General features: G+C 42.1%; 1 long non-coding RNA gene across 8 annotated transcripts in view; it reads left to right on the top strand.

The window, feature by feature from the left end:
• Positions 1 to 1,138: 1,138 nt before the first annotated feature.
• The window catches only part of LOC147999889 (uncharacterized), a 37,354-nt gene continuing 18,056 nt past the window's right edge, over positions 1,139 to 20,436 (top strand). For 2 of the 8 annotated variants that reach the window (XR_015642671.1, XR_015642675.1), the window contains exons 1-2: positions 1,152 to 1,234; positions 2,913 to 3,072. This is a non-coding gene — a long non-coding RNA (uncharacterized LOC147999889). Of the gene's footprint in view, positions 2,131 to 2,912; positions 3,073 to 11,927; positions 12,081 to 20,436 lie in introns of all 8 variants that reach the window. The other 6 variants (XR_015642673.1, XR_015642676.1, XR_015642674.1 and 3 more) reach the window with 5 other exon arrangements.

Raw genomic sequence — 20,436 nt, forward strand, 5'->3', positions numbered from 1 at the left:
TTATGAGGTAGGCTTTGCTTGCTTCGTGGGCACTTCAAAGTGTTTATTTTTTGAATGTTTATTCTACACTCAGCATTTTCTAGATTCCAGATGCTTACTAAGTATACAATCTAGTAGAAGGCGCTGAACCTCTGTGATTGTCACTTTGAACCCTTTTAACTTTGTCATTCTGATGTTCTCATAAAAATCCAACATGAGTGTGTTTGTAGGATTTACAATGATTTCCAGTACACTTAAATTTAATCCTTGTAATTGTTATTGGGAAAACATATACTCCCCATACTCTAGCTTTTGGTTGTGAAAACATTTTACTTGTGACATAAATTTGTATTCTTACACACAGATCAGACACCTCCCATTTCATCAGCCAAGCTCAGGTTTGCCGTATGAACATGAGTGTGAACCATGCATTGATGAGAGAAGCCAGTTCTGTCGCAGTGAGGATAGAGACTGCAACAGTTCGTCCCATTCATAAGACATTTTAAACTTTCAAAACACTTGCACAGATGGTCCTACCCAAGAATGCAATTTGCGTTGTTTTTATTTCCTATCTTTTTATTAAGCAAAGTTGGAGATGACCAGTAAAAGATTTTCATAAAGATTTAAGAATAGTCAATGAGTGAGAGACAGATACACACACACACACACACACACACACACACACAGAGAGAGAGAGAGAGAGAGAGAGAGAGAGAGAGAGAGAGAGAAAGAGAGAGAGAGAGTTTTGATTTTCAGACACTGGATTCAACCAACTATATTGATTATTTTGACACATAATTCTGCAGTTGGCACTGCTTTGGGGATTTTAGTCATCAACTTGGATGTACTCTTAGACTCTCAGTTTCTTCCCATCTGAGTAGCCCACTACTATTCCCTCCCATTCACCTCTTTCCTCTGCTCCCACCCCAGTTCTTTCACCCTAGCTCCTTTCTCATCACCTCCTCCTCTTCCTCTCCCTTTCCCTGCATGCTTTACCTTGTAAACATTTACATATTCTGTGGTGTTTTCTACGTGAGCCACTAGGCCAGATTAATAATTAATAGAAATCTTCAGGCTCAAGAACTCAGTTTTATGGTGGAGGTAAATAAATAAAGAAGCATTTGTGTTCTGCTGTGACAGTGATGTCACAATGATAAATGGGCATGATTGGGGGAAGGGTCAGGAAGGAGGCCTGATGATAACCTCAGAGTATGCTCGGAGATAACCAGCCAGGAGAACATGTACATTGGATGATGTGCGTGAAGACCCCAATCCTGCTCTTAAATGCTCTTGGTTTGGTTGAGGGCAAAGGAAAGAGGAAAGAGTCTAGTTTTCTTGAGTTATAATTTTCCTAACCCTCAAACTCTGGAATTATTTAGGGTTGGGGCTTAAAAGAATCAAGCGTTGGATCTTTGTAGTTCTTAGAGACTGCTATCTTAAGCTGTCTGGGCCATTCTTCCCCTGGTCAGACCTGAGGTGCTGACTGAGCTGCTAGGCCTCCCGACACTACCGGGTTTGCTGGTGATTAAGAGCATGTTTGTCTGAGTGCCTAAGTACCACGGCAAACTGCCCAGTTCAAATGAATCGATGGACTAAAAATTGTCTTCCCCGCGACACTGCCAAGAAGCCTCCAGCCAACACTCCAGGCCACTGAGAAAAGATCCATTGAGCTCAGCTGGAGGCTCGGTTTCAGCTGACTCAGCATCCTGGAAGCACTTCACCAGTCATTTACCTCTCTGCGTTTCTCGTTGCAGCTCTGCACTACATGGCTTCTCTTGATGCAGTAGGCTTTCTACCAAGCCAGGAGGCCCTGTGGCTTGAAATGATGGCTAACAACATCTCTGTGTGCTTCTGAAAGGCCCGCAAAGTAGACCTTGCCTCCCAGTCCATTTTCTTTCTCTCTTAGTTTAATTCACATTTGGGTTTAGACCAAGTCATAAAGGATTTAGTTCAAGAAAAACATTTTTCAAAATGATGAATGGAATTAATCTCGTAAAGGCTGGGGAAAATAATATTTGCGTTTGAAACTCAAAAGTTTGAGGAGTCTGTGAAAGTCAATGAAAGTGGCTCTGGTCCAACTCGACTGAGAACTTAGAACAAGTTGCTGCAGTGACTGTGGTCCATGACCCAGAGTTGTGGCCTTCAAGACAGGTGAAATGAAGTCTTTGAACTTGAGAGCATCAATTAGTGCATTTGTTAGAAAGAAAATGAAAGAGGGAGGGTTGGGAAGGGGTTACCATCCAAGCATTAGGACTGTGTGCTTTTAAGTAATTATGGAACAAAAATAATGTTCCAGGTAATAGAATGGTTTGTCTTCTCCTGGCACAAAAGAGGACTTATCTCTTCCAGGCTCCGGGAACTGAATCATAAACTCATACACTTGTACAAGGCATAGGGGCTTTGGCCCATAGAATATCTGAAACTGATATCATCATGTTTTCCTGAAGGGTTGAGGTATTGCTGGCACTCATTCTTAACTGCCTCAGTTCTACCTATTTCCTTCCTTTTCAGTCTTCCTTCAGAGGACGTGACCTACTGTTAGGTAGTGAATGAAGGCATGACAGTTATGGTAAAGAACACATGAGCTCCTTCAAACTGAAAGGCTTGTTGTAGTCAGAGTCACTACTCAGAGATCTTCCTGATGTCCCACGGTATAAAGCTGGAGAAAGACCCATTTTAGGTTTCATAGGTATGCCCTCATAAAATAGGACATAGTATAATCTGCAGAAAACAAAACAAACTTGAAGATTAAATAAGCAAGGACCGATGATACATAAAGTCAGCAAAAGTAGGGTTGATATGACAGATGATAAACAGACAAAACATGGTGCATTTTTCCACGCAGGATCTGACCAAGTAGTGAATCCCAAGCCAATCTTTCATGTATATCTTTTAGGTTTTTTTTAATGCTACTTTGAATTCTGTTTTTGCAGGTCTTCCTCCACCAAGCCCATACTGTTTCACCCAAACCTACAGACCACAGTAATAAGAGGACAGGCATCACTTAACTCACTGGCAAGAAAGCCCAGCATACTCTGATTCAGAAGGATCGTGTTGGCCAACAAGTTAAGGCTCTGTTGTTGAGCCATAAAGGTGGGTTACCAAGTGGATTGTAGGACTTGGGAGAGGTTGTAAATACCTAATTAGTGTGCACGTGTAGTAAGTGAAGCTAGTCGGCATGTAGAAACTCTTAAAGGTGGACTGAACTGTTGATGCCTCTGAAGAAGGTTCAGGGAACTGTGGAGATTAATGTGTTCAGTTTTATGAGGGAGAATGTTTGCTTTAGAAAGGAACCTACCTTAGTAAACTCTTCAGATGAAGTAAAATTGAAAGTTTTAAGGACATGTACATTAGGAAAGGCATTTACTATAACACACTGATCCTGTCAGGGAAAAGGTAGCATTGGGTAAAAAAGAGGAACCTCATTCCTTTTAGGGTAACAATATCAGTGATATGTTTGATCAGCCCACCCCTGAATTTCTTTAGAAAGGATGTAGGGGGGTCTCCTCTGCTATCCAAATTTCTTGACACAATAATATAAGGATTTAGTTTTGGTTCTTTATGTTTTTTCAAAGTAATTGATTTATTTACTATACATCCTGAAATTTAATGCCCTCCTTCCTCTCTTGTTAGTTTCTTCCTCCCGCCTTATATGCCTCATCCTCCCTTCTTCCTTTTCTCCTCAGAAAATGGGAGGCCTCCCATGAATATCCATCCACCCTGGCATATCAAGTTGCAGTAGGACCAGGTACATTTTCTCCTATTGTGGCTAGACAATCAGCCCAGTTACAGGAAAGGGATGCAAAGGCAGGCAACAGAGTCAGAGACAGCCCCTGCTCCTGATGTTAGAGGTCCCACATGGAGACCAAGCTGCACAAGTGTTACTTATGTGCAGGGGTCCTAGATCCTTCCCAGGAATGTTCTCTGTACAGATCTCTGTTTAGCCTCTGTGGGCCCCTGTGGGCCCAGGTTAGTCAGTAGGTTTTCTTGTGGTATCCTTGACTGCTGCCTGGTTCCTTCAATCAATGTCTCTTCCAGAGAATTCCCCAAGCTCTGCCTAATGTCTAGCTGTGGGTCTCTGTATCTGTTTCCATCAGTTGCTGGGTGAAGCCTCTCAGATGACAGTTTTGCTAGGCACCTGCCTGTAAGTATAGCAGAATATTGGTAATTCTGTCAGGGGTGATTGTCTCTAATGGCATGAGTCTCAAGCCGGGCCAGCCATTGTTAGCCTTTCTTTCCATTTCTGCTCCACCTTTACCCCTTTACCTCTTGTAGGCAGGAGAAATTGTGGGTCGAAGATTTTATGGTTGGCTTGGTGTCCCAATCCCTCTACTGGAAGTCTTTTCTGTTTATTGCAGATGGCTGTTTCAGCTTCCACATCCCCTATTGCTAGGAGTCGTAGATCCGGTCATCCTCATAGATTCCTGGGAGCTTCCATTGTCCTAGGTTTCTAGCTTATCCCAGACATGAGCCCTCACTGATTCCCATTCTCTCTCCCAGGACTTTTCCCACAATCCTCTCTCCACTATATCTTCCCTCCTCACCCCCACCCTAGTTGTCTATTTTATTTCCCCTGCTCACTGAGATTCAGGTGTTCTTTCTTGGATACTTTTTTTTTCTCACTTAGCGTCTTTGGGTCTGCAGATCGCAGCATGATTGTTCTGTGTAATATCCACACGTAAGTGAGTACATACCGTGTTTGTCTTTCTGTGTCTGGGTCACCTCACTCAGCATTATCTTCCCTAGTTCCATCCACTTACCTGCAAATTTCATGATATTATTGTTTCTAGTAGCTGAGTAATACTCCATTGTGTAAATGTAGCACATTTTCTTTATCCATTCTTCAGTTGAGAGGCGTCTGGGTTGGTTTCAGTTTCTGGCTATTTATGAATAAAGCTGCTGTGAGCATAGTAGGACAAGTGTCCTGTGTATGGTATGGTGGGGCATATTTTAGCTATATGGCTCAGGAGTTTATATAGATGGTCCTTGAGATAGAACAATTTCCAATGTTCTAAGAAACCACCAAATTGATTTCCAAAGTGGTTATGTAAGTTTGCACTCCCACCAGCAATGGAGATGTGTTCAATTGTGTTTGCTTCACACCCTCATCAGCATGTGGTGTTCTGACTGTTCTCAGGTAGTAGGCAAGAAGGGCCTTCGCTTATTGTTCCCAAAGGGGAAGTGCAATCTTATTCAGGGTGGCTTGGGAGAGCTACCTGCCCACCAATAGTGTCAAAGGCTCCCCACTGTCCTGTCAGTGTTAGTAAGTTCCTGCTCAGTTTATCTCATACATTTCATCCCAGCACAATTCTGCAGCCTATAAAACTGCAGTCTTTTCTGTTGCTGTTAAGCACTGGTTAAGAGGTAGCATATTCACCCACGCCAAAGCATAGGGTTTGGTTAATCCCTGGATACACCTATATATTTATCAGGAACTTTTGAGCATTTATCCAGATCAGTCTTAATTTGCCTCAGTCTTGAACAGAAAGGAGCATATGGATCCAGTTGTGTCTTCTGTTAAGCCTAAGCCACCTACAGGAATCTGTGGCTTTGATTCGCCCTGAGAGGGTAGGCAGGAAGGAGACACTATAGGCTTCTCTCTGCATGGAGACTTGTTCTTTACTGCTGCCCAAATTCCCTTCTCTCCCTAGGGAGTCTATTTAAAGGCTGTTAAGGTTGAACCACAATCGGGGTTAGGATTTGGGAATCCTTGTCACTTTTGACATGAATCAGGTTTACCTCTCAAAACAAAGAAAGCTTACACATAAGGAATCGCAGGTCGCGCTTCCTCCTCCAGACAAAACAAATCCAAATGCAACATGGTAAGACTGATACATCCCTCAAGGGGCCACTTTTCTCCATCTCACGGTTGGTATTCTGGCAAAGAGCGACGGCAGAAAAGCATCTTCCAGGTCTTCTTCAGTGTCTGTGGGTCAAACGGGTCCCCGATCCTTAAAATTACACCCCAGCAGAGAAGAAGCAGGAGTGGTCTCTGGCTCTGAGTTTCTAATCTTGGTAACAATGAAAAGGCGAAAAGGTGATATTTGCTCCCTTTCTAAGTTAAATTAGGAGCAGCGCCCCATCCACCCATTCCCTACTTCCTCTCTACACAAACCATGAGCAGAGCATTTCTGAGTCCTGGACCAGCTTGGGGAGAGCCAAGGCTGTACTGTCAGTATAGCATCATGCCTGAGGGTGAAACTTCTGGACTCCAAACCCAGACTTTCTAATTCCATCTGCCAAAAGTAGCCTTTAATTTTTCCCAACGCAAAAGCAGTCTTTGTAGGAGCAGCTGGTGGGAGAGGCTCCTGAGAGTTGCCCAGAGGAGCGGGGGGGGGGGCACTTAAATCAAGAGGTAGAGCATAATTTAGCCTTAGTAATTGAAGAAACGTGTAGGTGAGTACTGTGTGTAAAATAAAAACCTGATCACATAAGCCTCTCAGTGGTTAGCTCAGGAGTCTGGCTTATCCGGTCTCAATTAGCTCCGTATACAGTAGAGGTAACCAGGGTAAGGTGTATGCTCCACAATGGTGGTCTAATATGTGTTTAACGATTAAGTTACCATTACCCATAAGTGTGAGTGTGGACTTCACAATCGCCCCAATGTTCTTTGTATTGTGTATGGTGATGGGACTTGGGGTAAATTTTTCCTGATGGGGACCTAGGTGATACCCCATTTTCCCTGGCCCCTTGGGCACTCCAGAAACTTAAGCTGTGCCAACCCAAGAATGTTTCGATAATTCAATTCCTCACATTTATATCTGCTGTGGGGAAAGGGTAGGGCAGAAATCTGTGTTGCCAAGAGAGTCCAGTTTCATGACAGAGCAAGTTCTCAGCACTCAGATCACAGAGGCATTCCATTTAAACTCATCTAGGCTGTTGAGGAGAGGAGCCACCCAGGGAGAGCTCATCAATACATTCATCAACTCTAGGGAAGTGATTCAGAGAAAAGGGATGCCTCTCCTTTGAATAGTTGTCGCACTGTTGGGGTTTTTACCAAGAGACTGTTAGAAATACACTAAAGAGCAACAATAGTCAGGTCTGCCAGTTGCCTCATGCGTTTCTTCAGTCCCTCTCATCCAAAGTCCTGTCAGAATGGTAAGGGTGCTGGCAATTAGCCAACATGGTTGGGCCCTCCCAAAAGGAAGATCTGGAGACTGACAGGAGCTGGTCATGTGAAGCTTTAAATCTGAGTCGTTAGGACAGCTGCCATGATTGGTGCTTTTAGATGGGAGGTGAGTGCCTGGGATACGTAAGAGGTGTGTTTTTGTGTAACGGGATAGGAGACAAAGAAGCTGGTTAATACCTGACCTCACAATTGTGTTCTGTACAATCTCGGGTAAGTTCCCAAACCATAATAATTATCTAATACTGAGAGCACGCTCTGTGGACTCTAAGGAATAAAGTTGATGGACCTGAGAGACACATACTAGAAATAGAGAAACTCCAGAAGCAGGAGGGATTCTGAGAGCAAAACAGCAAGGGCTGTGTTCATTCAAATGGTACAGCAGTGGGGAAAGGGTTAACATTGTGACCTGTCTTCTCCTAGTGCACAAACTGAGCAATGAGTTAGTATAGCAGAGGGATGGATGCCCATCCACAGATTATCTGTAACCGACATCGTGTCTGGGGTCTCCAGATGGTGGGGTCTTGTCAAGAGTGATTTCTAGCTGCCCACATTCCCTTTGCCTTCTGAGTCATGATGACTCTTGGCTAATTCTAGTCTTCTGTTCTTTATAAGAACGTTATAAAAATGACACACTGCATTTATTTTTGTCATTCATGAAGGAGGGTACATGACATTACCACAACCGTATAGATGAGTGCGGTTGGGCAGACTTGTCAAAAGCTACAGGCAGAGAAAAAGTAGTCACGAGAATTAAAATCTTTACTCATGAGGACTTTTAGTAACATGCCACGTTGTACAGTGTCAGAGTGCTATTAAGTCACAAACTAGATGTGCCCAGAAAGATGATCTGAAAGCCATTTCTTCAGGTTAGATTGTTTTGTTTGCTTGCTCTTTTGAGAGAAATTAATTATGATTATTATAGCCCATGGTTTGAGGTGATAAAGTCAATCATGGTGGGACAGTTTATTAATCATGATTCTCTGAAGGAACAGAAGTGATGAATGAGAGAGAGAGAGAGAGAGAGAGAGAGAGAGAGAGAGAGAGACTCTGTGTGTGTGTGTGTGTGTGTGTGTGTGTTTATTAGCTGTGGGTGTGTGTGTGTGTGTGTGTGTGTGTGTGTTTATTAGCTGTGGTTGGGGTAGTCTAATACCTATCTTCCAATGAGAAAGCCAAGAATCTGATAGCTGTCCAATTTACAAGTAATAAGACTACATGTTTCAGCAGTCTCATTGTGATGTTCCAGTCCCAGAAGTTTCCTAGAGACCTACTGGTCTTCAGTCTCCAGTGGAACACTGGAGAGGTAGGTGACATAGGATACCAGTGAAACAGAGCTTCTGGAGCACTTGCCAATGACAATGAAGACAAGTGACCAAACCACAAAAGCTTCCTTCTTCTATGTCCTTTGATGTGTCTGTTTCCACAGGTTTACAATAATCGTTTGTCATGGTGCTTACAAGATTCTCATTGTATCTGTGTTGCCCACATTACTCTGTTGCAGGCTTGCAAAGTGGGCCATCCCTAGGAGACAGTCCTGGGATGTCAACGAGGAATGAGGCCAGGCTGGACCTTTTAAAGTAAACTAGCAGTATAACTCAGGTTTGCTGAGTTGCTGTTCTGGAATACTGTTTTTCAGGGAAGAAGTCTTCAGATAATTTAGGAAAAGTTAGAAATGTACACTTTTTCTTGTTTGAAATTTCTGAGCTGTTCTTTTTTTTGTAGAAGCTTAAAAATCAAAGCAAATGGAAGCGATATTTGATTACCAAAGAAAACAATGCTTGTGTCCTAGAAATAGGCAGGTTACTCTTTCTGAATAGCAAGGTCTAAAACATTGGTTCTCAGCCTGTGGATCAAGACTCCCTTGGCAAATCTCTATCTCTCAAAAAGTTTATGTTACAATTCATAACAGTATCAAAATTAGAATTATGAAGTAGCAACAAAAATAATTTTATGGTTGGGGTCATCATAACGTGGGGAGTTGTATTAAAGGGTTGCAGCATTAGGACGGTTAAGAAGCACTGCTCTATGACGTCTTGCTGAGTGTGAACTCTCCATCTTTCCATAAACCTTCTTGGAATTCCTCCTAAGTTGTGTTACTTTGAGTGAAAAAAAGAAAAAAGACATTAATTGGAGATGCACGTAAATGCTTGATATATTTTCATAGTGTCGATCATCAAAATGCATCACTTTGCAAATAGCTTCAAAGAGCTCAACTGGGAAGGCTTAAGAGAAGGCAGGGCCCTTCCAATGGAGCTCGTTATCACACTTGGCTACTGCTGCCACCTCCAGGACCCACACTGCACACTAGTGCCCCTGTGCCCATAGATCCACCACTGTGGAATACAGCAATGTAGAGAAGCTTGCAGGGAGATTCAACCAAGATCAAAATGAGCAAGTAACAAGAAGATTACAGGAAAAAAAATTTTTTTATTATTAACTTGAGTATTTCTTATTTACATTTCAGGTGTTATTCCCTTTCCCAGTTTCCAGGCCAACTTCCCCTAATCCCTCCCCCCATTGCCGCCCTCCCCCCAACAATCACGTTCACTGGGGGTTCAGTCTTAGCAGGACCCAGGGCTTCCCCTTCCACTCGTGCTCTTACTAGGATATTCATTGCTACCTATGAGGTCAGAGTCCAAGGTCAGTCCATGTATAGTCTTTGGGTAGTGGCTTAGTCCCTGGAAGCTCTGGTTGCTTGGCATTGTTGTTCATATGGGGTCTCGAGCCCCTTCAAGCTCTTCCAGTTCTTTCTCTGATTCCTTCAACAGGGGTCCTGTTCTCAGTCCAGTGGTTTGCTGTACAGGAAAATGTTTATTGGCGACTTGAGCTGGGACATAAAGTGATAAAGATGTGACTGAGTGCTTGTCTTGATTTGGGAAAGTTATAGATTGCACAATTAAAGCAGATCTAGCCATTGGGAGATTGAGAGGGTGTGCATTTGAGCCTTTCAAAGACACTGCTACTGATAATAGATGCTGGAAACGAACGAATGGAAGCTGTGTCATAAGTGGACACATCCCGAATCCTTGAGACATTAAAAAGGAAGGAACCCCTTAAAAAGATTTTGTGGGTGGATTGAATTCAGATAGTTCCAAAAGCAAATTTAAGGTTATTTTAGAGCCTTGGAAAGTGAAAACATAGAACTTCCAGCGGGTACAAAAACAAATGAAAGAAGAGGATTCACTCTATAACTGACCCGGATGAAGAGTAAGGAAAGAAATCGTTAGGAAGCAAAGAATATCAAATAGTTTCTGGGAAGCAAAGGTCAGAGTTGCACAACCCAAGGTATTTACAGGCAGCAATACCAAGAGCAGAAAGGAGGAAGAAATGCTACTCCTGCTCGAAGGTCACTCTAGGGGACAGAGATGAGGTGAGGGCCAAAACTGAACCCAAGGATTTAATAACTGCTGGGATCAAAACCAGAGGATTATAGTTGTGTTGATGATGGAGAGCAAAGTCAACGGTGGCCATGGTGGTGTCATTAAACTGGCCATAACTGTGGTTTCAATGGATAGGGATGGGGACAGACAGAGTATAGCAGTCAACAGAGCACGTCCAGCAAAGCTTCCTGAGGGTATGGCAAAACAGCTAACAGCCATAGTAAAGGAGGACACTGGAAGAAAGCAGGAGATGTAAAGAAACCATCTTCAGGACCCCATCGGGGATGGCTCTATCTTTCACTACTGTGAGACAGTTGTTTGGTAAAACATCCTTTAGTGTACACGGCACAACCGTGTCCAGCTGTGCCCAGGCAGCAACTTGTTTCTTTGCCTTTATTTAGTCCTTTGCTCTCTGTGTTATGACTCAATGTAAATTTGCATTTATACAAATTTTATGGGAAAGATTTCATGCTAGACCTCAAAGAAACACTTTCTTACACGTAAAAATAATGTAGAAAGGGAAGAAAACTTAAGCAACCCTTTTTATTCTTTGTTGTTGTTGTGGGTGGTGGTGGTGGTGGTGGTGGTGGTGGTGGTGGTGGTGGTGGTGGTGGTGGTGGTCGGCATACACACTTTAACTTTTAGAGGCTGTCTCTCCTGGATAATTAATCTTAGATCAGCCAACGAATCAATCTTATGCTCCACTGAATCAATTTGTAAATGTAAGAGATGATTTCTACTCTTTTTGTTTTCTTCCTCACCCTACATGATATGCAAATACAATATGACACACAGCCATCTAACCTTACCCTCCTGCTTGTCCTTTATCTATTTGTGATTGTCATTCTCCAGGGTGACTGATGTCCCATCTCTTTTGATATGGTCCCCTTCTCATGTCACTGAACGTATTCTCTGGGGCTCATTACTTGACCTTTTTGATGTCTCAGCCATAGCTGAAGGAGATAGCAAGCTTCTCCCTTCGTGCCTATGTATTGTTTCCAAAGCTTCTCTGCCTTTTTGGCTCCAATAGCTCATGGAAAGGGGAGAGTGGGTGTGGCAGACAGTTCAGCTAAGGTGAACCATGCTTATTGCCCCAAATGATTGTTCAAAATAAAGTGGAAGGAGAAAGAAACAGGATTCTACATTCCAAGTTCAGAAGAAGCAGCATGTGGCCATGAGTAATATATATTAAACTAGAGCCAGTAATGTTTGTATCTAAATCATGAGTAAAATCAAAGAGGCTTTGAAACTTCAACTACTGTCAAAGCTGGATCTAAGCTAAGGAGGCTTTCATTTAAGTGACTGTAAATTATTTTTAATGATCCCTTGGGTAGAGGATGATATTGTGTTTGTGCCGCACTCTTGGTTAGGAACAAACTGATTGTGCATTTTTTTATGAAAGGACTTAATTTCCTGTTTTTCCTGTTACCTCCTGATTGCAGTCAACTATAACTCGTCATCCTGAATCCTTTGTGACTTGTACTCATTCCAGTGAGTTGCGTCCATTTGTTCTGGTCTCAGCCTACTTCTCAAAACAATGATACAAAGGCACAGAGTGGGGAAAAGGTAAATCAAGGCACTTTGCTAAATTTGGGGTGAGTATCTGTAAGGTCCCCTATGTCAAGTCTCAAATACTCAGAAGTAATGTTGCTGCACTTGTGGAAAAACTTACTCTTTTGTTATTGAAGAAATTGAAGTTGTCCCTTTGAGTTCTTTGTTTAATAAAAATAATTTAAAATTTGTCTGGGAGGAAGCTTGAGGAAACTTTTATCTTTGTTAAAAAAAGAGCAACAGGGCAAGAAAACTCTAAAATCTTGGAAGTGAAGAAGATGTGCTCTTTTGTAAATAGCCACAGGCAGCCACATGGTGAGAACTTGGAGCAGGAGGGGATTCAGAGAAAAGAGAAAGCTCAAGGTGTGAGGGAAGACATGCTCAAGAGTGTGATAGGAAATAAAAAGGGAAACTTACAGATTGTGCGTTAGAGCTGAGAAAAGTGAACACAGGCTGCAGTGTTACGGGTCTGGGACTCTGCCTGAGACTAGACTGTGGGTGGAGGTCTGGGAAAGGAAACACACATTATCTCACTAAGGAAATAATTGCTTCAGTCTTTCCTTTAACTCCTCTGTAGGGGTCCCCATGCTCAGTCCAATGGTTGGCTGCAAGCATCCTCTTCTGTATCAGTAGGGCTCTGGCAGAGTCTCTGGAGAAACCCATATCCAGCTCCTGTCAGCAAGCACTTCTTGGCATCAGCAATAGTGACTGGGTTTGGTGTCTGCATATGGGATGGATCCCGGGTGAGGTAGTCTCAGGATGACCTTTTCTTCAGTCCTGCTCCAGTCTTTTTCCTTGTATTTCCTCCCATGAGTATTTTGTTCCTCCTTCTAAGAAGGATTGAAGCATCTACATATTGATCTTCCTTCTTCTTGAGTTTCATATTATCTGTGATTTTTTTCTTAGGTATTCCAAGCTTTTGGGCTAATATCCACTTATCAGTGAGTGCATACCATGTGTGTTCTTTTGAGACTGGGTTACCTCACTCAGGATGATATTTTCTAGTTTCATCCATTTACCTAAGAATTTCATGTAGTCATTTTTGATAGCTGAGTAGTACTCCATTGTGTAGATGTACCACGTTTTCTGTATCCATTCCTCTGTTGAAGGCATCTGGGTTCTTTCTAGCTTTTGGCTATTATAAATAAGGCTGCTATGAACGTAGTAGAGCATGTTTCCTTGTTACATGTTGGAACATCTTTTGGGTATATGCCCAGGATTAAGTAGTATAGCTGGGTCCTCAGGAAAATCCAGACTGATTTCCAGAGTGGTTGTACCAGTTTGCAATCCCACCAATAATGGAGGAGTGTTCCTCTTTCTCCACATCCTCGCCAGCAGCTGCTGTCACCTGAGTTTTTGATCTTAGCCATTCTGACTGGTGTGAGGTGAAATCTCAGGGTTGTTTTGATTTGCATTTCCCTTATGACTAAAGATGTTGAACATTTCTTTAGGTGCTTCTTACCATTTTGTATTCCTCAGTTGAGAACTCTTTGTTTAGCTTTGTACCCCATTTTTAGTAGGATTATTTGATTCTCTGGAGTCTAACTTCTTGAGTTCTTTGTATATATTAGATATTAGGCCTCTATCAGAAGTAGGATTGGTAAAGATCTTTTCCAAATCTGTTGGTTGCCATTTTGTCCTACTGACAGTGTCCTTTGCCTTACAGAAGCTTTGCAGTTTTATGAGATCCCATTTGTCGATTCTTGATGTTAGAGCACAAGCCATCGGTGTTCTTTTCAGGAAAATTTCCCCTGTGCCTATGTGTTCGAGGCTCTTCCTCACTTTCTCTTCTATTAGTTTCAGTGTAACTGGTTTTATGTCTTTGACCACTTGGACTTGAGCTTTGTACGAGGAGATAAGAATGAGCCAATTTACATTCTTCTACTTGAAGGAGTTTTCAAACCCCATAGGAAGAACAACAATATCAACCAACCAGACTCCACCAGAGCTCCCAGGGACTAAACCACTGACCAATGAGTACACACTGGGAGACCCAGGGCTCTAGCTGCATATGTAGCAGAGGATGGCATTGCCCAGCATCAACAGGAGAGAAAGCCCTTGGTCCTGGGAAGGCTCATTTCCCCAGTGTAGGAAAATGCCAGGGCGTTGAGGTGGGAGTGGGTGGGAGGTAGTGTGAGCATCCTCATAGAAGGAGGGGGAGGGGGTACGGGAGAAGGGGTAAAGGGGATAACATTTGAAATGTAAATACATAAAATATCCAAAAAAATAAAGTTTTTTAAAAAAGGAAATAATTGCTTATTTTGTCTCCTTGGATGTTAGCCTTTTTGAGGAGGAATCTCTTGGCCAAGTGACTGACAGGCTGAGTGTAATTAAGTCATGCAGGAGAAGAAAAAATATATAATTTTCTATAATTTGGAGCAAATAAGAATGTAATATCTCCACCCAGAGTCAGAGGCATGTTTCATTAGATAGTGGTCCAATCATAGTGGCCTTTTTTTTTTCCAGAGCTGGGGCCCGGACCCAGGGCCTTGCACTTGCTAGGCAAGCGCTCTACCACTGAGTTAAATCCCCAAACCCCCTCAGTGGCCTTTAAGGCTCCAATAACACTTTAAGCATCTCAAGTTTTCTCTACCTTTCTCCCTCCCTTCATTTCTCCCTGCCTCTCCCTTTCCTATGTAATTCTCTCCCTCTTTCCCCCTTTCCTTCACCCCTTTCCTCCCTCATCCCTTCCTTTTTAAAGAAAAAAGAGAAAGAAGGAAAGGCAGGAAAGAAAGAAAAATCAAAACATAAAACAAAGCAAAACAGAGACACCCAAACTCTAAACACTATAATTATTCAGTAAAAACAATAAGCACTAAATAGTCACTTAATATTAAAATGGAAACAAGTATGCATCTCAACAAGTTAGTAGCTATCTGAAAAATAACCTTGTGAAGAGAAAGAATTTTTTTATTCTTAAAATAGCTCAATGTTTTTTCTAAGAATCCAAGCAGGCCTGTTAGGCACAATATAATTTCTCAAGCCGTAAGCACTTCAGTTCTTCAGTTTTTGTTCTGATCGGGGCAGGAGGGGACAAGGACCCCTGGCTGGACCAGCAGTCCTGACCAACTCATTCTTTCCCCTTCCCTCATCCTTGTTTCTGTGTAAGTCCTTCAAAGGTCCCAGATTAGCAGCTCTCCCTGCCCTTGCACACGGGTTCTTTGTTCTTTCTTTCTTTGTGCTCCCTAAGCTCCCACTTATGGACCCAGAAAAATGAAATTTGCTCTAAAACATACCCTCTGTGGTCTTTCAATTTCATTCTTCAAATCCTTGAGGGAAGACCCTGAACACCTTTCTGGCTTGAGGCTTTGGTGACTGTCAAGTTTCAAGTTTCTAGCACCCCAACTCTCCGCTAACAGCATCAATGCTTTTCAAGATACCCCAATATTTCTGTATAATTTCTGCCTTGGTGTTTGTTCAGTTTCTTTTTGACTCACTGGTACAGATGACCATCAAGCTTTTCAATGAAACAGAATGATCAAGAGGAACATAAAGCAATTTTGAAACCATGAACTCTCTGGAGCCAATAGTTCATTTTGTGTCTGACAGACATCAATTATTGCTGTTTTCTTTTTCACAGAAATGAAGAATATAGGAAGACATTTTGCTATCATTTCTGTAACATTTTGATACATTTTAGCTAATAAAAAAAAGGCCAAAGAATCAACTGTGAATCATAGCCCTGAGTCAGCTAACATTGTAACACTGGACCAATCATTTGAACTTTCTCCAGTATGTTTCCTTACTGCTCTGGAGGATGCTTCAAGGATTTGTCAACCCTTGTGGTTCCTTCTGTTTGCTTATCAAAAGTGGTCTTATTCTATGAGTGCCCCTAAGGAAGCTTAGAAAGAATTTCTTACCTAAGTAGCAGAGAATCATACTTCTGGTCTTGAATTCAGACACCTCAATGCCCGACTACCCTCCTGACCTCTTTTACCTTCTGCATGTTTAAATTCCATTTGGAGGAGTCCTGTAAGGAATCCCACATGTGCTTACCACCAGTCCTGGGAAGCAGGGGGAACAAAGGAGCCTGAATATTCTGATGCTTTGAAATAGTCTCCTTACTGACACACAAGAAACACCCTCTAAACACTTTTTTCCTTTTCAAAGAGACTCGTTTGAGAGGATGAAGGCTTTCTAATCAGCACCTGTGAAAGCATATGGAGTTCGGGCTGGAAGGGAACTAATTTTTTAATAGCAAGGATGAATATTATCTGGAGTAGGTCAAGTGAAAAAGCCATATGTAAAAGTTTCCAAAAGGAAAATATGGAAAATAATTTTCTTCACTGGTGTTTTTCACTAAACAGAAAGCCCCACTTATTTATAAATCATTGCTCCTTTTTAATTGATTTCCATTGGTGAGCCTCATCCCACCAGGTCTTTCTCCCTCATGTCTCTCTCTATCCCTGTTCTTATTCTCCCCAGACTGGATTTGAACTCGCAACCACAAGAGATCCTCTCACCTCAGCCTACCTAGAATGTGGGATTGCAGGTGCTACCAGGCCCAGCTTATTCATGTACTCTTGACCCTTACTTGTGTTTTTATTGTATAGCTTTGTGCTATGTATGAGCATAGAAGAGGGCAAATTCTCTATTCTTCAATTCATTTTTGATAACTTATCTCATTAGCTCGTTCCTATAATTAGATACCTTGGTCTATTTTGTGTCCCTATAATAGACAAGATGAAGCTGTGTTATTATAATGAAGAGAAATTCATTAACTAATGGCTCTAGAGGCTGATAAATCAAAGACTAAGAGTTTAGCCTTTAGTGAGGAACAACATGCTATGCCTTAACATGTGTGGGGACAAGATTAGGTCAAGGAGAAAAGGGAAAGTAGGTAAAAGACAGTCACATTTCCCGGTTTTATAAGGAACAAAAAATAATACTCACTATTTGCCCTTTCTGGCCTAATTATAAGGCATTTAGTCTTCTTTTCTGATACTGTTGCAGTGAGAACTAAGTTTGCAATGTGTCCTTTTGGGGACACATATTGAAACCATAGCAGGAAGTAACACAAGGTTTCAGAGAGGTACCACATAGAAGATGTACACCATGGGATACAGTTAGAAGCAACAAATTAGATAGCATTCCACAAAGTATCCTTAAGAGATAATTAAAATAAGCAGGGAGAGGGGTAACAAAATGAGGTGTACAGTGCAATAGCTTTTATGAGAAAATTAAAGCACATAGGCTTACAATAAAATATACTTAATCTTAAGAGCACATCAAAAGGAGCAACAAAATCATTAAGCCTATCAGAGGTGCTCTCTGTTAGGTAGAGTAATAACTGTGAGTAATAAAGCTAGATAACAAATATTAAAAAGAAAAAATTAAAATAAAAAGGGGTTTATATTTTAATGTAGCAAACTATATCTAAAATAAAATATAATGGTGATTTTGAAAATAGAATAAAAAACAGCAGGACAAACTTCCCTTATTTTTCAGGTTGGGACTAGAAGGACATTCTTTCCATTACGTCATTTTTGGATGGACAGGAGGAAAGAAAGAAAGAAAGAAAGAAAGAAAGAAAGAAAGAAAGAAGGAAAGAAGGAAAGAAGGAAAGAAGGAAAGAAGAGAGAGGGAGAGAGGAGAGAGAGAGAGAGAGAGAGAGAGAGAGAGAGAGAGAGAGAGAAAAGTAGCAGAGTACCCAGTTCTACTCTGCAAGTCTGTGCTTATAAACAATCAACCCACTCAGTGAGTACACAGAGACTCCTCACGGGAAGGGGTGGCATCACTGAATAGTGTTTCTTGTTAGTTATTGATATTGCTCAGAACCAACCAGTGGGGGAAGACTATCCCAAGAATCTCCAGTGATCTCTCTGGGAGGCCCCAGATGTAAACATGAACAGACTCTGAAGCCATTCAACATCCATTGCTTCAAACAAAGTATCTCTTCATCCTGGAACACTGTGCCCTAACAACACTGTCTTGTCTTTTTGTCAATTATCTTTAACTCCAAAATAAACACTCTTCCTTTAACGATAAGCTGCCTGAAGGTGCATTTCCTGAGGGTCAGAAAAGGAAACATAGGAGGAGAAAGAAAGCACAGAAATAAAGCTTAAAACAGAGTTGCGGGTCTTGAGTAGAATTCTACTGAAGAGCTTTGCGTGAGCCTCAGTCCAGGGAGGAGGAGAAGATGGAGATAGCAGGTGCTTTCAGGGGTCTTCATTTGCAAAACCAGCCATTCGTATGGGGAGCCATGAGGCAGGTCGTGTTTTCTTACAAAGCTCGTCTTACTAGTTAGTGAACCGGAAGCATTTTATTCACATGCATGTACACATACTTATGTTTGCTTCTATTCTATTTGAGGGAGAGAATGTTATTCAAATTCTTATTCCCTATATTTTCCCATTTCCATCTTTCTCCCGGAACGGCACCAATGGCAGTGTGCTTTTCCCTTCCCTTCCTTCCCCGAGTCTCTCTGTGCTTAGCAAACATGAAATCCAGAAGTTCACCTGCTAATTAGTGTGAGCATGATTTGCAGCCTGCCCAGAGTTGCCAGAAAGTGAAATGCAACCTTTTCAAGTTCCACGGCGATCATGTAATGCAAGTCAGAACAAAGATACAGTCAGCAGACGGAGCGGTAGCGGAGGAGTTGAGGTTTGTCCAGTGAAAGTTCAACCGTGACGTGTCACCTGCAGGGGACAGTGTGCTAAAACGAGACTTTCTAGACCAAGCACAAGGAAGAACCTGTCTTATTGGAATGAGCTGTTAAATGTGGGAACCCAAGAACTGGGACGCCTGTTTTTAATCAGATGCAAAGATTATTTGCCCTTCTCTTCAGTTCTTGAAATGACAGCTTTCAAATAACTTTGGAGGAATAATAAATACTTGGTTGTCTAATTATTAGCTTAGATAGTTTTGGGATTTTTCTTCTCCTCCCCCTCCTGTTCCTCCTGCTCCTCCCCCTGTTCTTTCTGCTCCACCCCCTGATCCTCTTGCCCCTCCCCCTGCTCCTCCTCCTCTTTACTTCATCTTTTCTTACTTCTGCTAAAGACAGGAAGATTTTTATTCTTTTAATCAAATCGCCAGTTCTTCAAACCTTATTTCTCTGGGGCTTTTCAACACAAGTCTTGTCCACCTAGAATTCCATTTTACTTTGTGGAGTCTGGACTGTTAAATTTATTTTAACCAATGTTTGCACATAAACATGGTAGCAGTATTTTCCTTACAGGGAATTGTAAAGTAGACAAGCAGGCTGGCCTGAGCGGCAAACTCTCATTCTAGGGTTCACATAATAGTGATAATAGCATTTCGAGAATTAGAGTTCTTGGACTTAAAATCCAAATAGCTATTAAGGATTTTTGGCTGCTACAGAGAAGCTTAGCAGGCTCGAGGAGTCTTTTTTATTGTTTGAGAATTTCACACATATATTTAATGCCTTTTGACCAAATCAACCCCAGCTCTGTCTCCTCTACAGTTTTCTCTGACCCTTCTCTCACAAGCGTTTCTGCCTAATGTCACACGCTCTGCACTTAAACCCAGCAAGCTGACTTAACATCAGATATGGATGTACACAAGCACCAACAATCTGCTGGATTATGAATATCCTAGAACCCCACGCTCCAGGAAAACGGACTATTCTTCATTTAGAAGCCATCAGCTCCCAATGTCCGTGCCAACATTTATTCTCCTCCTCCTCCTCCTCCTCCTCCTCCTCCTCCTCCTCCTCCTCCTCCTCCTCCTCCTCCTCCTCCTCCTCCTCCTGTTCCTCCTTTTTGTTATGGCTATTTTATTTATTTGTATTTCAAATGTTATTCCCTTTCCCGGTTTCCCCTCCGAAAACCCCCATCTTATCCCTCCTCCCACTGCTTCTATGAGGGTCCTTCACACCCACCCACCCACCCACTCCTACCTTCCCCTTGGGGGGAATCTGAATTGAAGATCCAGAAATGAACCCGCACACCTATGGTCACTTGTTCTTTGACAAAGGAGCTAAGGAAAAAAGACAGCATTTTCAACAAATGGTGCTGGTTCGACTGGTGGTCAGCACATAGAAGAAAGCAGATCAATCCACTCTCCTCTCCTTTGCACAAAGCTCAAGTTCCGGTGGGTCAAAGACCTCCACATAAAACCAGATACATTGAAACTAATGGAAGAGAAAGTGGGGAAGAGCCCTGTCCCATTTTTCAGTTGTTGGTCTTAATGCTACAAGGGGTCTAGTTCAGAAAGTATTTCATTGTCTCTAAAAGAGGCAAACCCATTTTCTGCTTTTCTCAATTTGACAGTCAGGGTATTAGGCCTTAAGTTGATGTCCTTGATCTATTTGGAGTTGAGATTGGTGTAGGGTGAAAGAAAATTTCTAGTCCATTCTACATGAGGCTATCCAGTTTGCCTACTTGAAGATGCTGTTTTTCTCCAGTGTGTGTTTTGGGCCTCTTTGTGAAAAGTCTGGTG

This window comes from Rattus norvegicus, chromosome 18 (genome assembly GCF_021556685.1).
Source record: "Rattus norvegicus strain SHRSP/BbbUtx chromosome 18, alternate assembly SHRSP_T2T, whole genome shotgun sequence".
In the NCBI taxonomy this organism is placed as follows: domain Eukaryota; kingdom Metazoa; phylum Chordata; class Mammalia; order Rodentia; family Muridae; genus Rattus; species Rattus norvegicus.